Source organism: Prunus avium, chromosome 7 (genome assembly GCF_965620075.1).
Source record: "Prunus avium chromosome 7, drPruAviu1.hap1.1, whole genome shotgun sequence".
NCBI lineage: Eukaryota > Viridiplantae > Streptophyta > Magnoliopsida > Rosales > Rosaceae > Prunus > Prunus avium.
The window spans coordinates 10210125-10217388 of record NC_142290.1 but is presented as its reverse complement, the minus strand read 5'-3'; the positions used below and the strand labels follow the sequence as shown (position 1 = coordinate 10217388).

The window sequence follows — 7264 nt, the reverse complement described above, 5'->3', positions numbered from 1 at the left end:
CCAAACATTGTCCTCAATGTTTCAAAAATAAACGTAAATAAGAAAGCAATAAAAGATAGCTAGCAAACAAGACAATCATGGCAAAGTAAAAACAATAAAGAGAAGGGTAAAAGAGAGCAAATCTGGTTGTAGGAGCCGAATATTCCAAAGTCCTTTTATTCGAACACCTGGGTTGCCTCCCAAGAAGTGCTTGCTTTAACGTCTTCCAGCCGGACGATACCTCCTTTTAAGCTCCAGTAGGTCCTACGGCACAGAGGGGTACATCCTCCACAACATGCTCTTCAAAACACTCATAATAAGGCTTCAAACGGTGTCCATTGACTTTGAATTCATGCCCTGTCTTTAAACTTTGAATTTGGACTGCACCATAAGGGAAGACATTAGTAACAACAAAAGGACCAATCCATTTAGAACGCAACTTACCTGGAAACAATCGAAGGCGGGAGTTGAAAAGTAAAACTTTCTGCCCTATAGAGAACGTCTTGCTACGAATCATCTTGTCATGGAATGCCTTCGTTTTCTCCTTATAGATATGAGCGTTCTCATAAGCCTTGTTCCGAATCTCTTCAAGCTCATTCAATTGAAGCTTCCTATGAAGACCAGCTGCATCTATGTCCATGTTGAATGCTTTGACTGCCCAATGCGCTTTGTGCTCCAACTCAACCGGAAGATGGCACGGTTTCCCATAGATGAGCCGAAATGGAGACATCCCAATTGGTGTTTTATAGGCTGTACGGTACGCCCACAATGCATCATTCAAGCGCAAGCTCCAATCTTTCCTAGTGGGTCCAACTGTCTTCTCCAAAATCTGCTTGATTTCTCGATTAGACACCTCGGCTTGCCCACTTGTTTGAGGGTGATAGGGTGTCGAGACCCTATGTGTGACATTATACTTTTTAAGCAGCGCCTCTATGGTTCGATTGCGAAAATGGGAACCCCCGTCACTGATAAGTACCCTCGGCATTCCAAATCTGGAAAATATGTTAGTTTTGACAAAATCTGCAACCACTTTGGAATCATTAGTACGGGTGGCTTTCGCTTCCACCCATTTCGATACATAATCAACCGCAAGTAAAATATAATTGAAACCATGAGATGAAGGAAAAGGACCCATGAAATCGATGCCCCAAGCATCAAAGATTTCGACAAAGTGGATTGGGGTCTGCGGCATTTGATCTTTTGGACCTATATTCCCTGTTCTTTGACAACGATCACAGGTTATGCAAAAAATTCTAGCATCCTTAAATATAGTAGGCCAATAAAATTCACATTCTAGAACTTTAAGGGCTGTCCTTTGAGTGCCAAAGTGACCCCCACATGCATATGTGTGGCAGAAAGTTAAAATTGAATTAAACTCCGAATCATGTACACATCTACGAAGAATCTGATCAGGGCAATATTTCCACAAGTACGGGTCATCCCATACATAAAACCGTGCATCCTTTGCAAGTTTATCACGTTGGTGCTTGTTTAGTGTGCTTGGAGCTTGTTTAGACACTAAATAATTCACAATATCAGCATACCATGGCTCACTTACCTCAATGGACAGCAGCTGCTCGTCTGGAAATAATTCTGGGATAGGTAATGGCTCCTCATCATGCACCAAACGGCTTAAGTGGTCAGCCACCACGTTCTCACTTCCTTTCTTGTCTCGGATTTCGACGTCGAACTCTTGGAGAAGGAGCATCCATCGAATAAGCCTTGGTTTGGCTTCTTTCTTCATGAGCAAGTATTTCAACGCTGCATGGTCAGAATAAATTATGACTTTAGTTCCAAGTAAATAAGAGCGAAACTTATCTAAAGCAAACACAACAGCAAGGAGTTCTTTTTCAGTGGTGGAATAGTTCAATTGAGCGTCATTCAAGGTCCGTGAGGCATAGTAGATGACATGCGGCTGCTTGTCCTTCCTTTGTCCCAAAACAGCCCCTATTGCATAATCTGAGGCATCGCACATCAGTTCAAAAGGAAGACTCCAATCTGGTGGAACTATGATGGGGGCTGAAGTTAGCAGTTTTTTTAGGTGATTGAATGCCTTCTCACATTCATCATTGAACACAAATGGCACATCCTTCTGTAGGAGTCGACACAGGGGTGTTGCAATCTTTGAGAAATCTTTGATAAAACGTCTATAGAATCCTGCATGTCCAAGGAAAGAACGAACCTCTCTCACCGAAGTGGGGGAGGGTAAGTAGCGTACAAGATCTATTTTTGATTTATCAACTTCAATTCCCTTTTCTGAAATTATATGACCCAAAACTATGCCTTGTTTTACCATAAAGTGACATTTTTCCCAATTTAAAACAAGGTTAGTTTCAATGCATCGTCCCAATATCAAAGTGAGATTAGCTAAACAATCATCAAATGAATCACCAAAAACACTAAAATCGTCCATAAAGACTTCAATAATCTTCTCAACATAATCTGAAAAGATACTTACCATGCATCTTTGAAACGTGGCCGGTGCATTACATAAACCGAATGGCATTCGACGATAGGCAAAGGTACCAAATGGACAAGTAAAAGTGGTCTTCTCTTGATCGTCCGGAGCTATGACAATTTGATTATATCCAGAATACCCATCAAGAAAGCAATAAAATGAATGACCAGCTAACCTTTCAAGCATTTGATCGATGAACGGTAAAGGGAAGTGATCCTTCCTTGTGGTGGCGTTGAGCTTCCTATAATCGATGCAAACTCTCCAACCTGTTTGGATACGGGTAGGCACAAGTTCGTTCTCTTCATTCTTCACCACAGTGACTCCCGATTTCTTTGGAACAACTTGAACCGGTGAAACCCATCGACTGTCCGAAATTGGGTAAATCACTCCACAATCATAAAGCTTGATAATCTCCTTCTTCACAACTTCCAGCATTGGAGGGTTGAGTCGGCGTTGAGCCTCTCGAGATGGTTTGGCCCCATCCTCCAAAAGTATGCGATGCATGCATGTTGTAGGACTTATCCCCTTGATATCGGCCAAGGTCCATCCAATGGCTGCTTTGTATTCCTTCAACACCCGTACCAGTTTCTCCTCCTCTACTGCCGTGAGTGATGAAGAGACTATGACTGGCAATGTCTCTTTATCTCCCAAAAAGACATACTTCAAATGATTTGGTAATGGTTTAAGCTCCAGAGTGGGTGCATGAATTACTGAAGGTAACAACTTGTTAGTAGAAAAGGAAATTGGAATTGGGATTGTTGGCTTACCAACAAGTTGTGGCAATGACTCAAGGGCAGCCACCATCTCGCCAATTGTTGCATGATTAGGCTCGGCCATGTTGGTTTTGAGTCCAATTCCTTTAGCAATGGTTGTTTCAAGAGCATCCCTATTTAGGAACTCATGATATTCCTGCGCCAAAATTTCAAATACATCAATAGAGAAGCAAGAATGATCATCAATAGGATACCTTATAGCTTCAGAGATATTGAAATCAATTATGTCGCCATCAAATGCCATTGTCAACGTCCCCTTGAACACATCTATCTTGGTGCGAGCTGTCTTCATGAAGGGTCTTCCAAGTAGGATTGGCAATGGTGTAGAATGGGCCGAATCTTCCATCTCAAGCACATAGAAATCTGCTGGGAATATCAAATGATTAACCTGCACCAAAACATCTTCCAAGACTCCTTTCGGATATGCATTAGAACGATCGGCTAATTGAATTATAACACCATCGTTTTTAAGCTCTCCTAGGTTCATAGATGCATAAATTGAGTATGGCATGACATTAATGGAAGCACCCAAATCTAACATGGCCTTTTCAAACTTGGTATTACCAATAACACAAGGGATTGTGAAACTACCTGGGTCTTTGCATTTAGGTGGCAGCTTACGTTGCAAAACTGCAGAAACATTCTCACTTACCTGTACCACTTCCTTGTTCGAGATCCGCCTCCTTGTTGTACAAAGCTCCTTCAAAAATTAGCATACTTTGGAACTTGCTTTATTGCATCAAGAAGGGGAATATTGACTTGTACTTTCCTGAAGGTCTCTAAGATATCTTTTTCATTCTCTTCCTTCTTAGATTGCATAAACCTGCGAGGGAAAGGCACATTTGGTGGAATGGGGTTAAAAGGAATTGAATTCGAACCAACCTTACCCGATTTGGGTGCTGTAGGAGCCTTAGAAGGCTGCGACAAGGGTTGCTCTTCCCTTGCCGTGGCCTTGTTCATCTCGTCTCCTTCGGGCAGCAGCTGTTCGTCCTCTTTTTGGCTTTGTTTGGAAGTTTTGGGATTGGTTCCAACCTCTTTACCACTTCTCAAGGTGACAGCTTTAGCCGTTTCAAAACCTCCCTTTGGGTTGACGATGGTTGAACTAGGTAGTTTACCTTCTTCTCTGAACTGTCCCATGAATTCCGCCATTTGCCCAATTTGCTTCTTCACTTCGCCCATTTCTTTGGCTTGATTTTGCAAACCCTGAGTCAAAGAGGTTAGTACTTGAAGAACTTTATCATTATCCAAAGACGTACCTGAATTTGGTTGGGCAGATTGTGGTGGGAGTGGTGGTGCGAATGGCCTCTGATAGAGTCCTGGAGGTGGCTGTCTATATCCGCCTTGTTGTTGAGTTTGTTGAGGGTCCCTCCACTTCATATTTGGATGATCTCTCCAGCCCGGATTGTAAGTGTTGGAGTATGGATCATACTTTGGCTGATTGTGGCCTTGATACCCAATGGCGTTGGCACTTTCCCATCCCCCATTCTCTATTAATTGAGGGCATTGATCAGAGGGGTGTCCTTGCACAGAGCACACGCCACAAGTACTACTTCCTTGCACTTTGGATCCTTCAACAACCTGTGAAATAAGAGTAGTGAGATTAGCCATTTGAGATTGAAGTTCTGAAATAGCACTTACCTCATTAACTTGACTTGGCCGTGTATGATCTCTTTCTCCAACTCCTTCGTATTGTTGTGCATTCAAGGCTCGGTTTGTGATTAAGATCTTCGCTGCAACTGTTGTTTTGTCAACCAACGCACCTCCTGCTGAAGCATCAAGCATTTGTCTCTCGAGTGGAAGTAGTCCTTCATAGAAATATTGAATTAAAAGCTCTTCCTTCATTTGATGTTGTGGGCAGGATGCAACTAAAGTCTTGAAACGCTCATAATATGCTGGGAAGGATTCTCCCGGGCCTTGTTGAATTCCACTAATTCTCTTCCTCAAAAGAATGACTCTTGAAGTTGGGAAGAATTTTTCTAAGAATGCGCTCTTCATGCTTTCCCAAGAAGTGACGGTTCCAGGTGCTAACTCAAAGAGCCAATCCTTAGCCTTTTCCAAAAGAGAGAATGGAAAGGCTTTCATCTTTAGAATGTTGCTATCCACGTTGATTGGTGTCATGCTTGAACATACCACTTCGAATTCCTTCAAATGCTTGTTTGGATCTTTGATCGGTTCATAATTGTATATCATTTTGTACCCTTCTAGCTTATGATTTGGTTATGTTATTGAGTTAAACTTGTGCTTTTAATCCATTTTCTGTTTTGATAAGTCCATAATTTCATACACTTGCATGCCTTCTTTACTTAGTGATTTTTCTTAGTTTCTCTTTATTTTGAGTCACTTACCTATGTTTGTGTGTTTTGTAGGTTAAGATAGCAAGAGATAACATTTGATGCAATCCATGCATGTTAAGGGCTGATTGGCATATGAGGAATATGAGCTTAAAGACAAACACATTTTGGCTACAACCCCTTTCCAGCCCAATTTCGTAGGTCAACTTCTTGGCCTTGGATCAGCATGCTATGGGGCTCGAATGAGGTGAAGATCTTCATGAAACTTGTTCCAATGGGTGTCTACTACAACATATCCAAATTTCAGTCCAATTGGACATTTGTGGAGTGCGCAGCCCGTCCAACACCCAACCTTGCTCAGCAAGATTTGCAGCTACCAGCATTTAGTCATGTGCCTCCTTTTAGCCATGTGCCTCACCCCAGCTGCAACTGACCTTGTACCCAACATAATGAGTGAAGTTGGGAGGCTTTCCAGCTATGAATTTCTGAATGAGCAAGTTGGTACATGCTGGAGTTATTATAGAGAAAGCATGTGCATGCATGGGAAGCAAAGAGAAAGGAGAGAGAGAAGAATGAGGAATGATGAGAGGCATTTTGCTTCAGCCTTTGAACATGGGAATTGAATTGGCAGATCACTTTGGAGCTGGAAATCAGGTTTTAATTGAAAGAGGAAGCATGGGCATGCATGTGAATCAAAAAGGAAAGAAAAGATGAAATGAAGTCAATTCCAGTCTCTGTTCGGCAGCCAACTTGCAAGGGCCAAAACGCATACTTCTACTGCTCCGATGGGAATACTTTCTTCATAGAGGTTGTTCCAATGGGTGTCTAGTATAACATATCCAAATTTGAGCACCATTGGATACGTTTTGAAACCTCTGGCCTTCCTACACCAAGACTGGTTCAGAAAACTCGTTTTTCAGCAACCAAAAGGCAACCACATGGGTTGGCAACCAAAAGGCAACCAAATGGGTTGGCAGCAAAGGCAGCCACAACTGATCACCTTTGAACCCATGTGAAGATGCTTGAGGTGCAGCAGCAAAAGATGAAGGATGGTGTGGGAATCCATCATGATGTTCCTCCCTCTTAGCCCTATAAATAGAGAAGCCTTCAAGCTTCAAATCACACCCCAAGGGGGGGAGCTCTCAAACACTTCTCTAGAGCTCCCTTCCCTTCTCTCCCTCAAATTCTCTTAGTTTCCTTTCAAGTTGTCAATTGTTGTAACAATAATGTTTTTACTAAATTTTCCTTCAAGTTTTTCTTAGTTTCACTTTACTTTTCACTTTACTTTACTTTACTAAATTATGCTTATAAGTTAATAGACTAGTTTGAATGATTGATCACCATTTAGGCTTGCATGTTAGCTATCTTGGTTTGAATTAAGAGTAGACACCATGCTTTAATTCGAATTGAACTATGAATAAGAAGAGTATGTATGGACATTCGACAACAGGGATTAGATACATGCTTGGTTGTTTAAATTGTTCTTCTATGCTTAATGGGTTCCTAATGCTTAGTTTTAGGTTAGACAACAAATGATCAAATTAGGGAATTAGGAACACAAGGTTATGACCAAACACCATGGCTTAATCATACTTTAGCTAGAATCAATCCATTAATCTAATTGAACTTGGGAACTTATTTGCTTGAGTTATTTCATTCTTTCTTGTTTTATTTATTTTCTTTTTTCATTTCAATTTTGTGTAGGGGAAACAAATTGGATCATTCAATCACCAATCCTCGTGGGATCGACCTCGCACTTACAT

At 41.5% G+C, this 7264-nt stretch overlaps 1 pseudogene; it reads right to left on the bottom strand.

The window, feature by feature from the left end:
* Positions 1-226: 226 nt before the first annotated feature.
* Positions 227-5373, bottom strand: LOC148292996 (uncharacterized; annotated as a pseudogene).
* Positions 5374-7264: the final 1891 nt, after the last annotated feature.